Here is a 17,483-nt window from a genome sequence, read left to right on the forward strand (position 1 = left end):
CTGTCCAGCATCTGTGTCATTTTGCCCATCTTAATGTTTTCTTTTTATTGGCCAGTCTGAGATATGGCTTTTTCTTTGCAAATCTGCCTAGAAGGCCAGCATCCCGGAGTCGCCTCTTCACTGTTGACGTGGAGACTGGTGTTTTGTGGGAACTATTTAATTAAGCTGCCAGTTGAGGACTTGTGAGGCGTCTGTTTCTCAAACTAGACACTCAAATGTACTTGTCCTCTTGCTCAGTTTCTGCACCGGGGCCTCCCACTCCTCTTTCTATTCTGGTTAGAGCCAGTTTGCGCTGTTCTGTGAAAGTAGTAGTACACAGCGTTGTACGAGTTTCAGCTTCGGTTTCTTGCCAAATTCACGCATGGAATAGCCTTCATTTCTCAGAACAAGAATAGATGGACAGATTTCAGAAGAAAGGTCTTTGTTTCTGGCCATTTTGAGCTTGTAATCAAACCCACAAATGCTGATGCTCCCCCCCCCCAAAAAAAATATATATATATTTAACCTTTATTTAACCAAGTAGGCTAGTTCAGAACAAGTTCTCATTTGCAACTGTGACCTAGCCAAGATAAAGTAAAGCAGTTCAACACAAACAACAACACAGAGTTACACATGGAATAAACAAACATACAATCAATAATACAGTATAAAAGTCTATATACAGTGTGTGCAAATGAGGTGAGATAAGGGAGGTAATGCAATAAATAGGCCATGGTGGCAAAGTAATTACAATATAGCAATTAAACACTGGAATGGTAGATGTGCAGAAGATGAATGTGCAAGTAGAGATACTGGGGTGCAAAGGAGCAAGATAAATAAGTACAGTATGGGGGATGAGGTATATTGGATGGGCTATTTACAGATGAGCTATGTACAGGTGCAGTGATCTGTGAGCTGCTCTGACAGCTGGTGCTTAAACATCTTCAGAGATGTTTGCAGTTCGTTCCAGTCATTGGCAGCAGAGAACTGGAAGGAAAGATGGTCAAAGGAAGAATTGGCTTTGGGGATGAGATATACCTGCTGGAGCGCGTGCTACGGGTGGGTGCTGCTATGGTGACCAGTGAGCTGAGATAAGACGGGGCTTTACCTAGCAGAGACTTGTAAAGTATGAAGTGAGGGCCAGCCAACGAGAGCGTACATGTCGCAGTGGTGGATAGAATATGGGGCTTTGGTGACAAAACGGATGGCATTGTGATAGACTGAATCCAATTTCTTGAGAAGACTGTTGGAGGTTATTTTGTAAATGACATCGCCAAAGTCGAGGATTGGTAGGATGGTCAGTTTTACAAGGGTATGTTTGGCAGCATGAGTGAAGGATGCTTTGTTTGCGAAAATAGGAAGCTGATTCTAGATTTAATTTTGGATTGGAGAGGTTTAATGTGAGTCTGGAAGGAGAGTTTACAGTCTAACCAGACACCTAGGTATTTGTAGTTGTCCACATATTCAAAGTCAGAGCCATCCAGAGCAGTGATGCTGGACGAGCGGGCAGGTGCGTGCAGCAATCGGTTGAAGAGCATGCATTTAGTTTTACTTGCATTTAAGAGCAGTTGGAGGCCACAGAAGGAGAGTTGTATGGCATTGAAGCTCGTTTGAAGGTTTGTCAACACAGTGTCCAAAGAAGGGACAGAGGTATACAGAATGGTGTTGTCTGCGTAGAGGTTGATCAAAGAATCACCAGCAGCGAGAGCGACATCATTGATGTTTACAGAGAAGAGAGTCGGCCCGAGAAATGACCCCTGTGGCACCCCCATAGAGACTGCCAGAGGTCCGGACAACAGGCCCTCCGATTTGACATACTGAACTCTATCGGGGAAGTAGTTGGTGAACCAAGCGAGGCAATCATTTGAGAAACCAAGGCTGTTGAGTCTGCCAATAAGAATGTTGTGATTGACAGAGTCGAAAGCCTTAGCCAGGTTGATGAATACGGCTGTACAGTAATGTCTCTTATCGATGCGGGTTATGATATCGTTTAGGACCTTGAGCGTTGCTGAGGTGCACCCATGACCAGCTCTGAAACCAGATTGCATAGCGGAGAAGGTGCGGTGAGATTCGAAATGGTTGGTAATCTGTTTATTAACCTTGGCTTTCAAGGATCTTAGAAAGGCATGGTAGAATAGATATAGGTCTATAGCAGTTTGGGTCTAGAGTGTCTACCCTTTGAAGAGGGGATGCTTTCCAATCTACGGGAATCCCAGACAATATGAAAGAGGTGAACAGGCTAGTAATAGGGGTTGTAACAATTTCGGCAGATAATTTTAGAAAGACAGGGTCAGATTGTCTAACCCGGCTGATTTGTATGGGTCCAGATTTTGCAGGTCTATCAGAACATCAGCTATCTGGATTTGGAGTGAGAAGTGGGGGAGGATTGGGCGAAGTTGCTGTGGAGACGCAGGGCTGTTGACCGGGTAGAGGAGCGAGGTGGAAAGCATGGCCAGCTGTAGAAAAATGCTTGTTGAGATTCTCAATTATTGTGGATTTATCGGTAGTGACAGTGTTTCCTCAGTGCAGTGGGCAGCTGGGTGGAGGTAATAATTACAAAAGGGTTTTCTAATTATCAATTAGCCTTTTAAAATGATCAACTTGGATGAGCTAACACAACATGCCATTGGAACACGGGAGTGATGGTTGCTGATAATGGCCCTCTGGAGTGGGTCGAGAGTTTCAAGTTCCTTGATGTCCACATCACCAACGAACGGTCATGGTCCAAACATACCAACACAGTCCCGAAGAGGGCACCGGCAAAACCTTTCCCTTCAGGAGACTGAAAAAAGATATGGCATGGGCCCCAGATCCTCCAAAGGTTCTACAGCTGCAACATCGATGTAATGCTGTGCGTACTGGCGGCAGAGAAGTCAGACGCAAGGAGAGCGCTGGTTTACAACGGTGTCGTTTAATATCCATAAACCACCGTCAACAGAACAAGAGAGATTTATCGCACATTTCCCCGTCGATGGGTTGATAAGTGAGTCGCCTTCTTTTTGGGAAGGCGAGAGCCAAATCGGCATATTCAGGGGGAATGCACGGAGACCTGGTCTGGACTCTCCCACCGTAGTAGCACCTACGGAAACCCTAAACACCTCCTCGAGCACTCTGCGACCACCCCGTGAGAGCCCTCCGTTGCCATGAAACAGTGGGGTCATGACAAGCTAACCAGGGTAAGCCTAGCACCACGGGAACACAGGAGAGTCAATGAGAAAGAAACTGATTTTCTCCATGTGACCCCCTGCGCCACCATACCCAGAGGAGCGGTGGCCTCTTAATCGACCCTGACCTAATGGTCGACTATCTAAGGCGTGAACTAGGATGGGCATAGCCGCAGGAACCATGGGGATCCCTAAACCATGGGCAAATGATCTGTCAATAAAATTCCCAGCCGCGCCTGAATCGAGGACCGCCTTATGCTGAATGCAGGGAAAACTCAGGAAAGTGTGAACAAAACATGTGTGCAACAGGGGTGAGAATGGTGCCTTCTCACCTGAGGTGACGCCAGAGTGCCCCTGCCTGCTGCCTCGACCCCCAGACGAACCAACCCAGCACCGAACGGAATTGTGACCTCTGCAGCCACAGATGGTCCACGAGAGGAACCTCCTCGGTCTCCCTGAGCGCAGCACCTCCCAACTCCGTGGTCATTGGATCGGTGGTGCTGGGGGATGGAACCAACAGACCCCGATCTGGACATCCGCGGGTAGCCAGCAGGTTATCCAGCCGAATGGGACAGGTATACCAGCTGTTCGAGAAGGTGAGGGTGGTGTCCCTGCAGGCCAACTCTCCGACTGGAGGTCCTTGCACAAACTGCAGCGATAGTAGTAGATCAGGGCCCTGTCGTTCCATCCTGCTCCGGAGGCCAGGGTCCGAAAGTCCAAAGCGAACTCCTGTGCGCTCCTCGTCCCCCTGCCGTAGGTAGAAAGATGTTCACCCGTCGCTCTGCCCCGGGCGGGTGGTCGAGGCTGCCCGGGAAGCGTGGGTGAACTCCTCCAAAGTGGTCCAGCACGGCGTTGGCCCACTCAGGGCTTTTGCCGAGAGGCAGAAGGCGAGGGCGGACACCCTCTCACAGCCTGAAGGAGCCGGGTACTCCCCGAGGAGGGTGAGGCGAATCCCACTGGGAGCCGGGTGCAGGGGAGTGAGTAGTGAGACCCCTGTTGTGCTGGGGGAGGCACTGGAGAGAACTCTCCCTGTCTCTCTGACGGTCCATTGATGGACAACGCGGTCCATGGCTTGGCCTTCGAAAGTAGGCGCAGGAGAGCAAAAACTGGTTTACAACGGTGTCGTTTAATATACATAAACTACCGTCAACAGAACTATACATCAAAGGGGTCAAGCATAACCGGTAAATACCAGCATACTGTGCACAAGCACAACAAGAAACAAACAATTCCACACAAGGACATGGGGGGAACACAGGGCCAAATACAAAATACTTAATGAAATGGAAACCAGGTGTGTAGGAAAACAAGACAAAATAAATGGAAAATGAAAAGTGGATCGACGATGGCTAGAAGCCCGGTGGCCCGCCATTTGAACAAAAGGAAACGACCCGGTGTAAGTCGCGACAATCGAGCATCCTGGGCGGTTGCATCACCGCCTGGTATGGCAACTACTTGGCATTTGACCGTAAGGCAGTACAGAGGTAGCTGCTTGTCTGTCGGTACATCACTGGGTCAAATCAAATCAAATCAAATTTATTTTATATAGCCTTCGTACATCAGCTGATATCTCAAAGTGCTGTACAGAAACCCAGCCTAAAACCCCAAACAGCAAACAATGCAGGTGTAAAAGCACGGTGGCTAGGAAAACTCCCTAGAAAGGCCAAAAACCTAGGAAGAAACCTAGAGAGGAACCGGGCTATGTGGGAGTGGCCAGTCCTCTTCTGGCTGTGCCGGGTAGAGATTATAACAGAACATGACCAAGATGTTCAAATGTTCATAAATGACCAGCATGGTCGAATAATAATAAGGCAGAACAGTTGAAACTGGAGCAGCAGCACAGTCAGGTGGACTGGGGACAGCAAGGAGCCTTCATGTCAGGTAGTCCTGGGGCACGGTCCTAGGGCTCAGGTCAGTTGAAACTGGAGCAGGAGCATGGCCAGGTGGACTGGGGACAGCAAGGAGTCGTCATGTCAGGTAGTCCTGGGACATGGTCCTAGGGCTCAGGTCCTCCGAGAGAGAGAAAGAAAGAGAGAAGGAGAGAATTAGAGAACGCACACTTAGATTCACACAGGACACCGAATAGGACAGGAGAAGTACTCCAGATATAACAAACTGACCCTAGCCCCCCGACACATAAACTACTGCAGCATAAATACTGGAGGCTGAGACAGGAGGGGTCAGGAGACACTGTGGCCCCATCCGAGGACACCCCCGGACAGGGCCAAACAGGAAGGATATAACCCCACCCACTTTGCCAAAGCACATCCCCCACACCACTAGAGGGATATCTTCAACCACCAACTTACCATCCTGAGACAAGGCCGAGTATAGCCCACAAAGGGTCCAAGCTTCCTGCCATCTAGGACCTATATAAAAAGCGGTGTCAGAGGAAAGCCCATAAAATTGTCAGAGACTCCAGTCACTCAAGTTATAGACTGTTTTCTCTGCTATCGCACGGCAAGCGGTACAGGAATGGCAAGTTTGGACCAAAAGGCTCCTCAACAGCTTCTACCCCCAAGCCATTAGACTGCTGAACAATTAATAAAAATCACCACCGGACAATTTACATTGTGGTCTAGTGGTCGTGTACTGTACAGGTGTGGTCTGGTGACAGGTACCTGTATCTATACTGTACAGGTGTGGTCTGGTGACAGGTACCTGTATCTATACTGTACAGGTGTGGTCTGGTGACAGGTACCTGTATCTATACTGTACAGGTGTGGTCTGGTGACAGGTACCTGTATCTATACTGTACAGGTGTGGTCTGGTGACAGGTACCTGTATCTATACTGTACAGGTGTGGTCTGGTGACAGGTACCTGTATCTATACTGTACAGGTGTGGTCTGGTGACAGGTACCTGTATCTATACTGTACAGGTGTGGTCTGGTGACAGGTACCTGTATCTATACTGTACAGGTGTGGTCTGGTGACAGGTACCTGTATCTATACTGTACAGGTGTGGTCTGGTGAGTACCTGTATCTATACTGTACAGGTGTGGTCTGGTGACAGGTACCTGTATCTATACTGTACAGGGTGTGGTCTGGTGACAGGTACCTGTATCTATACTGTACAGGTGTGGTCTGGTGACAGGTACCTGTATCTATACTGTACAGGTGTGGTCTGGTGACAGGTACCTGTATCTATTCTGTACAGGTGTGGTCTGGTGACAGGTACCTGTATCTATACTGTACAGGTGTGGTCTGGTGACAGGTACCTGTATCTGTACTGTACAGGTGTGGTCTGGTGACAGGTACCTGTATCTATACTGTACAGGTGTGGTCTGGTGACAGATACCTGTATCTATACTGTACAGGTGTGGTCTGGTGACAGGTACCTGTATCTATACTGTACAGGTGTGGTCTGGTGACAGGTACCTGTATCTATACTGTACAGGTGTGGTCTGGTGACAGATACCTGTATCTATACTGTACAGGTGTGGTCTGGTGACAGGTACCTGTATCATACTGTACAGGTGTGGTCTGGTGACAGGTACCTGTATCTATACTGTACAGGTGTGGTCTGGTGACAGGTACCTGTATCTATACTGTAACAGGTGTGGTCTGGTGACAGGTACCTGTATCTATACTGTACAGGTGTGGTCTGGTGACAGATACCTGTGTGTGTACTCTACAGGTGCGAGTTGGTGACCTGTGTCTGTCGGTCTGTCTATCCAGGTGTGTGCTGGTGACACTTTTCCATGGAGATGCAGGTGGTGCAGCGGGCCAGGAGAACTTCCTTGCCGGGAGGTCGCGACCCCTGGAGTTCAGAGTTCAGCAGCTCAAGTCCCTCCAGGATGATCACAGACAGACAGGGAGAGATCGCCACCGCCCTCAAACAGGACATCAACAGGGTAAAATCTTCGCACTGGACTTATCTGGGTTGGGGTCAATTAAAATATTGAACAAACATTTCAGGAAGTAAAGTGCATTTGCCTTTTGTGCCCTGGTCAAGCGTAGAGGCGTGGTGTTCCATTTGGAAGCGTGTCCTTTATCTCACATCAATAAGCGTGACTTTGCATTCCACAGAGCCAGTCGACACCCCATTGTTGGAGTTGATCGGCCTGGAGAATGAGATCAGCCTGGCTGTGTCAAAGCTGACGCAGTGCTGCTCCTCGGCCAGTAAGAAGAGCCTCCTCACCATCTCAGACCAGGTACAGAGTGGACATTTTAACTTAACTACTCTCTTAGAAAGAAGGTCCTACGGCTGTCTCCGATTGGAGAAGCATTTGAATAACCCCTCCCACAGAAGGTTCTGTATGAAAACCAACACGGTTCTACATGGATCTCAAAAGGTTTCTTCTAAAGGTTCTATATGAAACCCAACACAGTTCTACATGGATCTCAGAAGGTTTCTTCTAAAGGTTGTCCCCATGGGGACAGCTGAAGGACATTTTTTATCTAGGAGTATATATGTAAACCATTTAGCCACTGACTGAGAGGATTAATACAGTTTCATGTAATTGAAGGTATACATCCAGCCAGAGCCCCCTGGGAGTGGTCCTCATCAGCCCGGGGCCTGGAACCACCCCTGGGCCTCACTCTGCAGCCCCTGGTCGGGGCCATCGCTGCTTGGTACGCCCCTATGTTTATCTTTCCCCTCCCATTACTATTCCTCCATAGCTGTTTATTTTCAGCGTTGCCTTAGATGTAAACTGTCATGTTCAACATATACATTTAATGGTGGTAAAGAAAGATGAGGAGATGTCTGTCTGTAATGAAGATGCTCTGCTTTTTGACACCACAGTCCACAAAGCAAGTTCTGCAGGCTTTAGTTTGATCTAATCTTTATTGTGTCCCGTCGTGTGGTTCAGGGCTGCAGGGAAAGACCTAGTTAAGCTGCAGCTGGTCCCAGAACAGAGTGGCAAGTCTTGCTCTACATTGTAATCAGAGGGCTGATATAAATACTATGCTGCCAGTCTCTCTTCACTAAGAGTTGAGGAGAGACTGGCTGCATCACTTCTTTATAGAAACATTAACGTGTTGAAAATCCCAAATGGTTTGCATAGTCACCCACACACACACACACACACACACACACACACACACACACACACACACACACACACACACACACACACACACACACACACACACACACACACACACACACACACACACACACACACACACACACACACACACACACACACACACACACACACACACACACACACACACACACTTACCCCACCAACCAAATTTGTCTCCACTTTTTGTGGATTGGGGTGACCAGTTCTTGGTTCCAAATATTGGGGAAGATGCAGAGCTAAGTATGATGTTAAAGAGTTTTAGTCTTTAATAGTTGATTCTAAGATTTGTATTTGATCATGTATATGTTTCTGCTGTTCGTTCTTTGTAATAGAGCCAAAAAAGACTGAAGCAGTGGTTTATCAGACATCTCCATTTTGGATAGATCATTCTTTGTGTTTGTTGTTTGTTTAGTGTTTCAATTTTCACAGAAGTGGTTAAGAGTCTATTCTTCAATTACATTGAGCTGATTTCTGACATGCCGTTCCTTCTTTTTCCGTAAGTAATATTTCTGGTGGTTTAGTGATTCACCATAGTGAAGGCGTAGACTCAGGTTTTCTGGGTCTATTAGTTTTTGGTTGGACAGGTTTCTCAATTTCTTTCTTAGATTGTTGCATTCTTCATCAAACCATTTGTCATTGTTGTTCATTTTCTTCGGTTTTCTGTTTACATTTTTAGATTTGAGGAAGCTGAGAGGTTAAATATACTATTTAGGTTTTCTACTGTTTACACCTTCACTGTTACAGTGGAACGTTTTGTCAGGAAGTTGTCTAAAATGGTTGAATTTGTTGTTCACAGTGTTTTTGGTTTCTACACTACAGTCCTTCCCATCTGTAGCATTTCTTAATGTTACTCAGTTCCTTTGGCTTTGATGCCTCATGATTGAGTATTGCTCTGTTCAGTAGACTGTGATTTTGCTGTGGTCTGATAGGGGTGTTAGTGGACTGACTGTGAACGCTCTGAGAGACTCTGGGTTGAGGTCAGTGATAAAGTAATCTACAGTACTACTGCCAAGAGATAAGCTATAGATGCACCTATAGAAATCCTCGAAACCTACCATTGACTATGTACATACCCAGCGTGCGACAGAGCTACAGGAGTTGTGACTCATTTTTGTTGATTTATGTTGTCGTAGTTGTGCCTAGGGGCGCATATGTGGGAGAATGCTGTCTCCTCCAGGCAGGTGTTTGTCCCCCTGTGTGCTGAGGGTGTCGGGTTCTTGTCCGGTTCTGGCATTTGGTCACCACAGACTAGTACATTTCCCTGTGCCTGGAAATGATTGATTTCCCCCTCCAGGATGGAGAAGCTGTCTTCATTAAAGTATGAGGATTCTATTTATTTATTTAAGCTTTATTTAACCAGGTAGGCAAGTTGAGAACAAGTTCCTCGTTTACAACTGCGACCTGGCCAAGATAAAAAGCAAAACAGTGCGACACAAACAACAACACAGAGTTACATAAACAAACATACAGTCAATGTGCAAATGAGGTAAGATTAGGGAGGTATAAGACGTAAATAGGCCATGGTAGCAGAAAATAATGACAATTTAGCAATTTGTAGTGGGGGGGTATAGGTAGCACAGGATGACATTTTCCCTGTTAAGATCATTTCCTTTTGAGTTTATAAGCCAAATGTAAAATGCTCCCTGTTTTGATTAATTTAATAGAATGAGTAATTACTGCTCTATATCAAATTAGCATACCCCCTGAGTCGCTTCCCTGTTTCACACCTGGTAGTGTGGTGGATGGGACTACCAGCTCTCTGTAACCTAGAGGGCAACCCAGTGGGTCCATCTCCTCTATACCACCCACCTGGTAGTGTGGTGGATGGGACTACCAGCTCTCTGTAACCTAGAGGGCAACCAGTGGAGCCCGTCTCTCTATACCACCCACCTGGTAGTGGTGGATGGGACTTCCACCAGCTCTCTGTAACCTAGAGGGGCACCAGTGGGTCCATCTCCTCTATACCACCCACCTGGTAGTTTGGTGGATAGGACTACCAGCTCTCTGTAACCTAGAGGGCAACCAGTGGGCCGTCTCCCTCTATACCAGGTTTCTTGTAGAATGACAATGTCTGTATTTCTGATATTTTTTTGGTAAGGTTCAGGTTCCTGCTCTTCAGGCCAAAAGCCAGATGACCTCAGGCCTTAGATATTTCAGGATGAGATAGTGAAGGCTTTATGTTCCATAAAGTGTCCAGTGTTGGTCGTGTGGTTTTGGCCTCCAGACCAATAAGTGGGGGCAGAGCCTGCTGAGCATCTGGTACATGCCATTGGCTTGGGAGAGAGTGGGGGGGGTTTGGGCCTGTTTGCCTGCTCACAGCCTGGGCGTATGTCAGACTCCCATGTTGAGGACCTCTTTATTGGGAGTGGGGGGGTGCATGGGGTGGGCAGGAGGGCATAGGTCTGATCTGAGGGGGCATAAATAGGGTGTGGGCATGGTTGACTTGTAGGTCCTCTCGGCGTGGGTTCTCTGTGTAGGTCCGGAGGAGTACTGCTGAATCCTTGTTGGTCTGGGTGGGGTGTCTATTGATCTGTTGCTCCTGTATGAAGTGTTGGGGATACGTTTGAGAGCGTGTCCTTTAGAGTCCAGGCGAAGGTGGGCACTGCTGCCTTGTAGAGTGGACCTGGTCATAGAGGCTGTTCATGTCCAGGGTGAAGTGGTGGGCACTGCTGCCTTGTAGAGGTGGACCTGGTCATAGAGGCTGTTCAAGTCCAAGGTGGAGTGGTGGACGAGGAAAACATTTGGTTTTGAGGCACAGTCACGGGAAATACCCCAGTCATAGGCTGTTCTCTCTACTACATCATGGCAAGCAGTACCGGAGTGCCAAGTCTAGGACAAAAAGGCTTCTCAACAGTTTTTACCCCCAAGCCAAAAGACTCCTGAACAGGTAACCAAATGGCTACCCGGACTATTTGCATTTGCATGTGGGGAGGTTGTCAGGAGGGCTATCAGGGTGGCTGATGGGGGGGTGCTCAGAGGGGGTGAGATCCCCTGGGCTTGGGGTTCTTCATTTGTCGGTCCCACTGTGATTTCAACGCTATGGTCAGGGTCTGGTGTGGACTGTTCTGCTGTGGTGTGGAGACTTTTGTCGTGAGATGAGGTGGGCTGTTCTGCTGGCTTCTGTGATGGTGGCCACCTCTCTAGTGGGTTGTTCTCTGTCACACGCCATCCCCTCACCCTCTCCTCCAGCAGTCTGATCCCTCCTCCATCCCCCTCAACCTCTCCTCCAGCAGTCTGATCCTCTCTCCTCCATCCCCCTCACCCTCTCCTCCAGCAGTCTGATCCCTCCTCCATCCCCTCACCCTCTCCTCCAGCAGTCTGATCCTCTCCTCCATCCTCCTCACCCTCTCCTCCAGCAGTCTGATCCTCTCCTCCATCCCCCTCACCCTCTCCTCCAGCAGTCTGATCCTCTCCTCCATCCCCCTCACCCTCTCCTCCAGCAGTCTGATCCTCTCCTCCATCCCCCTCACCCTCTCCTCCAGCAGTCTGATCCTCTCCTCCATCCCCCCTCACCCTCCTCCAGCAGTCTGATCCTCTCCTCCATCCCCCTCACCCTCTCCTCCAGCAGTCTGATCCTCTCCTCCATCCCCCTCACCCTCTCCTCCAGCAGTCTGATCCTCTCCTCTAGTGCTCTGTTTTTCTCCTGCTCTTTCTCCTGTTTAAGTTGTCTCACCACTGTCCAGAGTGCAGATGTCTCGCTCTCCACCTCCAGCTCTCCGGGTCTGGTAAAAGGGGTGTTGTTGTGCTGGACTGTTGTCTGGGTCTGTGCTGACTGGAGTGTAATCACCTGCTGTTCCAGCTCCACCTGCCTTACCTCCAGCTGGTTCAATTGATCCTTCATTTCAATGAGGGGGTAGTACTCTGACCTGTGAGGTTGACTTTCCGCTTGGGGTTGTTTGTCTGTGGGGTTAAATAATGATGAGGTCTTTTCTGACCCGCTCGGGGTGGGGGTATCTTTCTCAAGGGAGAGCTTCTCCTGCTGGGCTAATGCTTTGATTTGGTGAAAGTCCAGCTGAAACTGTTTAGGGTTACCCTGTACCATTACTGTTCCAGACTTATAGAGATTTATAGCTGACTCAGAATCCTCGTTGTCGAGTAACCTGGGATTCCATCCATCCTCCTCTTAACAGAGTGGTAGCGTGTTAATATAGCACTGTGCCAGGGATGGTCTGGTTAATATAACACTGTACCAGGGGATGGTCTGGTTAATATAACACTGTACCAGGGGATGGTCTGGTTAATATAACACTGTACCAGGGGATGGTCTGGTTAATATAACACTGTACCAGGGATGGTCTGGTTAATATAACACTGTACCAGGGGATGGTCTGGTTAATATAACACTGTACCAGGGGATGGTCTGGTTAATATAGCACTGTACCAAGGGATGGTCTGGTTAATATAGCACTGTGCCAGGGATGGTCTGGTTAATATAGCACTGTACCAGGGGATGGTCTGGTTAATATAACACTGTACCAGGGGATGGTCTGGTTAATATAACACTGTACCAGGGGATGGTCTGGTTAATATAGGACTGTGCCAGGGGATGGTCTGGTTAATATAACACTGTACCAGGGGATGGTCTGGTTAATATAACACTGTACCAGGGGATGGTCTGGTTAATATAACACTGTACCAGGGTATGGTCTGGTTAATATAACACTGTACCAGGGGATGGTCTGGTTAATATAGCACTGTACCAGGGGATGGTCTGGTTAATATAGCACTGTACCAGGGGATGGTCTGGTTTATATAGCACTGTGCCAGGGGATGGTCTGGTTAATATAGCACTGTACCAGGGGATGGTCTGGTTTATATAGCACTGTGTCAGGGGATGGTCTGGTTAATATAACACTGTACCAGGGGATGGTCTGGTTTATATAGCACTGTGCCAGGGGATGGTCTGGTTAATATAACACTGTACCAGGGGATGGTCTGGTTAATATAGCACTGTACCAGGGGATGGTCTGGTTAATATAACACTGTACCAGGGGATGGTCTGTGTTAATATAGCACTGTACCAGGGGATGGTCTGTGTGGAAGATTAAGTTGCTTATGTTCCCATTTTTATTTTAGTCAGCAAAAGCGTCTCTTGATTTTCCATAAGGAGGTTCATTTTGTAATCTTTTCTTGCCTTTACATACACACGGTACTGTATTGTATTTCCCTCTGAACAGCGGGAGGCAGCTTTAAAGGCCTCTGCATTTGGGTGGAGTAGACTGTTGGATCCTCCTGCCATTGTTGGGCTGAAGGGCGTTGACCCCTCTCACGTGACACGTCAGTTAATTGAAGTTGTATCAAGCTTGGTTTGCCTTAATTTAGCAGTCAGTCCTTATAGAGTAAAATATGTCATTGTAATGTATTTTTCTTCTTGGCTTCTGGAAATAAAATATAGCTTCAGACCAAACATTACTCACTCAGTTCCTGGTTGGATGGTGTTCTCAGGCTAAACATTACTCACTCAGTTCCTGGTTGGATGGTGTTCTCAGGCTAAACATTACTCACTCAGTTCCTGGTTGGATGGTGTTCTCAGACCAAACATTACTCACTCAGTTCCTGGTTGGATGGTGTTCTCAGACTAAACATTACTCACTCAGTTCCTGGTTGGATGGTGTTCTCAGGCTAAACATTACTCACCCAGTTCCTGGTTGGATGGTGTTCTCAGACCAAACATTACTCACTCAGTTCCTGGTTGGATGGTGTTCTCAGACTAAACATTACTCACTCAGTTCCTGGTTGGATGGTGTTCTCAGACCAAACATTACTCACTCAGTTCCTGGTTGGATGGTGTTCTCAGGCTAAACATTACTCACTCAGTTCCTGGTTGGATGGTGTTCTCAGACCAAACATTACTCACTCAGTTCCTGGTTGGATGGTGTTCTCAGACTAAACATTACTCACTCAGTTCCTGGTTGGATGGTGTTCTCAGGCTAAACATTACTCACCCAGTTCCTGGTTGGATGGTGTTCTCAGACCAAACATTACTCACTCAGTTCCTGGTTGGATGGTGTTCTCAGGCTAAACATTACTCACTCAGTTCCTGGTTGGATGGTGTTCTCAGACCAAACATTACTCACTCAGTTCCTGGTTGGATGGTGTTCTCAGACTAAACATTACTCACTCAGTTCCTGGTTGGATGGTGTTCTCAGGCTAAACATTACTCACTCAGTTCCTGGTTGGATGGTGTTTTCAGGCTAAACATTACTCACCCAGTTCCTGGTTGGATGGTGTTTTCAGGCTAAACATTACTCACTCAGTTCCTGGTTGGATGGTGTTCTCAGGCTAAACATTACTCACTCAGTTCCTGGTTGGATGGTGTTTTCAGGCTAAACATTACTCACCCAGTTCCTGGTTGGATGGTGTTTTCAGGCTAAACATTACTCACCCAGTTCCTGGTTGGATGGTGTTCTCAGGCTAAACATTACTCACTCAGTTCCTGGTTGGATGGTGTTCTCAGGCTAAACATTACTCACCCAGTTCCTGGTTGGATGGTGTTTTCAGACTAAACATTACTCACTCAGTTCCTGGTTGGATGGTGTTCTCAGGCTAAACATTACTACAGTTCCTGGTTGGATGGTGTTCTCAGAGTTACTCACCCAGTTCCTGGTTGGATGGTGTTTTCAGACTAAACATTACTCACTCAGTTCCTGGTTGGATGGTGTTCTCAGGCTAAACATTACTCACTCAGTTCCTGGTTGGATGGTGTTCTCAGGTTTCTGTTGTTTTCCAGAGCATTTGCTGTATATCTTGGGAATGATCATCTTTGGTAGTTGTAAACCTTCCAGGCAATTCCATAATTCTGTCCAATATCAGGTTGTAGGTTTTGAGTTTTGATTTGGAGTGAAGGTTATGTTGTAGAGGGTGGCATCCTGTATATGTTCCTGACAAAAAATAAATAATTTTATCTAACTCTAAATCAATCTTTTTTTGTTTGTTTTTTTGTCTCTAGGCAATGCCGCTGTGGTGAAGCCATCTGAGCTGAGTGAATACTCAGCTAGTCTCCTCAAAGCTCTGCTCCCACGATATCTGGACCAGGTACCTATTCTATTCCCCTTGTCTGTCATTGTATAAGAATATAAATGTAGAGATATCTGAGCTGAAGTTACTGGAAAACTACTGTGATTACCGTGACTGTCAACCAATAGTTGGACACCAGTGATTTAGTTCCAATGTGTTAGCCTCACCTCATACTGTATGTGCTATAGACAAGTCTTCTATTGTTGTCATGCCAATCATACATACTAGCTACAGATACATCCTGCTGTCTTGAGTAACTGTCCAACGGCTGGCTCGCCGCCCAGCATTCTTAAAGGGATAGTACACATCACTCTGAACCACCTGTGAGGGACAGTATATGAACAAGCATCTGACAAACGTTGGTTCTGTGTAACTGTCCTTTTTAAAGGGGAAGTTCAGGATTTTACGACTGGTTCCTCGAACTGAAAGTAGTCTATGTGCCAGGGAGAACTGTAATCCACGGTTTGGTTTTCTATATTTTAACAGCCACTTTAGCTTCAGCTAACTTTAGCCGCTGCTAGCTAACAATCAATGGAAAGTGACAGGGGCAGCTGTGCAATTTTCAAAACGTATTGGCTAAATTAACTGAAATCTGAAATTCACATTTCACACCCTCTTGTGTCGTAGGCTTCTGTTCATGGTGAGAGGAAACTGAAGTTTGTGTGTGTGTGTGTGTCCTCCCCAGGAGCTGTACCCTGTAGTGTGTGGGGGTGTCTCAGAGACCCAGGAGTTGCTGCGTCAGCGTTTTGACCACATCTTCTACACAGGGAACAGCACTGTGGGTAAACTGGTGATGGAGGCCGCAGCCCGACACCTCACCCCTGTGACCCTGGAGCTGGGGGAAGAGCCCCTGTTACATCGATAAGGACGTCGACCTCAGAGTTGCGTGCCGGTCAGTAACTTCATACAATAGAGCTAGCTTTTAGCCGTTAGCACTCCGATAGGGAATTTTAGCTTTAGCCGTTAGCACTCCGATAGGGAATTTTAACTTTAGCCGTTAGCATTCCGATAGGGAATTTTAACTTTAGGCGTTAGCATTCGAATAGGGAATTTTAGCTTTAGCCGTTGGCACTCCGATAGGGAATTTCAGCTTTAGCCGTTAGCACTCCGATAGGGAATTTGACCTTTATCACATTTTTTCTAGCTAGCATAGCAGTTTTAGCCGCTGAAAAGATCAAGAGTCAATGGCGCTATTGGTTTATACGCTACAATATCACTCCGTTATACTTTACCTTGACTAATGTTTTTTGCAGTGGTTTACTGGTGACTTTTAAAAACATTGAGAAGGATTGAAGACATGGCGGTTCGTTGCCGATCACGGTACTGCAGGCATTGTTTGCAGAAATCATGATCTGCAATGACCCCCATTGTTGTGAATGACCCCCATTGTAGTGAATGACCCCCATTGTAGTGAATGACCCCCATTGTAGTGAATGACCCCCATTGTAGTAAATGACCCCCATTGTAGTGAATGACCCCCACTGTAGTGAATGACCCCCACTGTAGTGAATGGAAAAATGGCAATCTTCGTGTAATTAAAAATGCTTAGAAGGCAATCATTGTACCAATATTTACTTCTAATACACCAGATTAATCAGTTCAAGAACATCTGGTGTATTAGAAGCAATTAATGGTACCATGATTGTCTTTGGAAAAAAATGAATTACACAAAGATTGACCACAAAGATTACAATTGGGAGGCGCAGGGTTTAGGGGTCATTTGATGTAATTATAATATACATGCTTAGCTCTCTGCCCCAAGGCTGAAGCATCAGAAGCATCGAAACGGAAACATTTTCAAGTTATCTATTTTACCTCTGTGATTTTGTCCACCACAGGCGTATCACCTGGGGGAAGTTTGTGAACTGTGGTCAGACGTGCATCGCCCCAGACTACATCCTGTGTGAACCCAGCATCCAGGACAGAGTGGTGGAGGGCATCCGGCAGACACTACTGGTCTCATACTTAATCTATCTCTCTCTATCCCTATCTCGATCTTCATCCCTCTCTATCCCTATCTCGATCTTCATCCCTCTCTATCCCTATCTCGATCTTCATCCCTCTCTATCCCTATCTCGATCTTCATCCCTCTCTATCCCTATCTCGATCTTCATCCCTCTCTATCCCTATCTCGATCTTCATCCCTCTCTATCCCTATCCCGATCTTCATCCCTCTCTCTATCCCTATCTCGATCTTCATCCCCTCTCTATCCCTATCTCAATCTTCATCCCTCTCTCTATCCCTATCTTCATCACTCTCTATCCGTATCTCGATCTTCATCCCTCTCT

At 47.0% G+C, this 17,483-nt stretch overlaps 1 long non-coding RNA gene and 1 pseudogene across 9 annotated transcripts; both read left to right on the forward strand.

Moving 5' to 3' along the window:
• Window positions 1-5,738: 5,738 nt before the first annotated feature.
• Window positions 5,739-6,755, forward strand: LOC127920593 (uncharacterized). 9 transcript variants are annotated; one of them, XR_008106690.1, is made up of 4 exons: window positions 5,739-6,080; window positions 6,199-6,261; window positions 6,302-6,541; window positions 6,621-6,667. It is a non-coding gene; the product is annotated as an uncharacterized LOC127920593 (long non-coding RNA). The 9 variants fall into 9 exon arrangements; XR_008106693.1 differs by lacking the exons at window positions 6,199-6,261; window positions 6,621-6,667 and adding an exon at window positions 6,702-6,755 and having other exon boundaries at window positions 5,739-6,063; window positions 6,302-6,421; XR_008106689.1 differs by lacking the exons at window positions 6,199-6,261; window positions 6,621-6,667 and adding an exon at window positions 6,702-6,748 and having other exon boundaries at window positions 5,739-6,063.
• Window positions 6,756-6,844: 89 nt separating this feature from the next.
• Window positions 6,845-17,150, forward strand: LOC127920594 (aldehyde dehydrogenase family 3 member A2-like; annotated as a pseudogene).
• The last annotated feature ends 333 nt before the right edge of the window (window positions 17,151-17,483 follow it).

This window comes from Oncorhynchus keta, unplaced genomic scaffold, assembly GCF_023373465.1.
Source record: "Oncorhynchus keta strain PuntledgeMale-10-30-2019 unplaced genomic scaffold, Oket_V2 Un_contig_19975_pilon_pilon, whole genome shotgun sequence".
In the NCBI taxonomy this organism is placed as follows: Eukaryota; Metazoa; Chordata; class Actinopteri; order Salmoniformes; family Salmonidae; genus Oncorhynchus; species Oncorhynchus keta.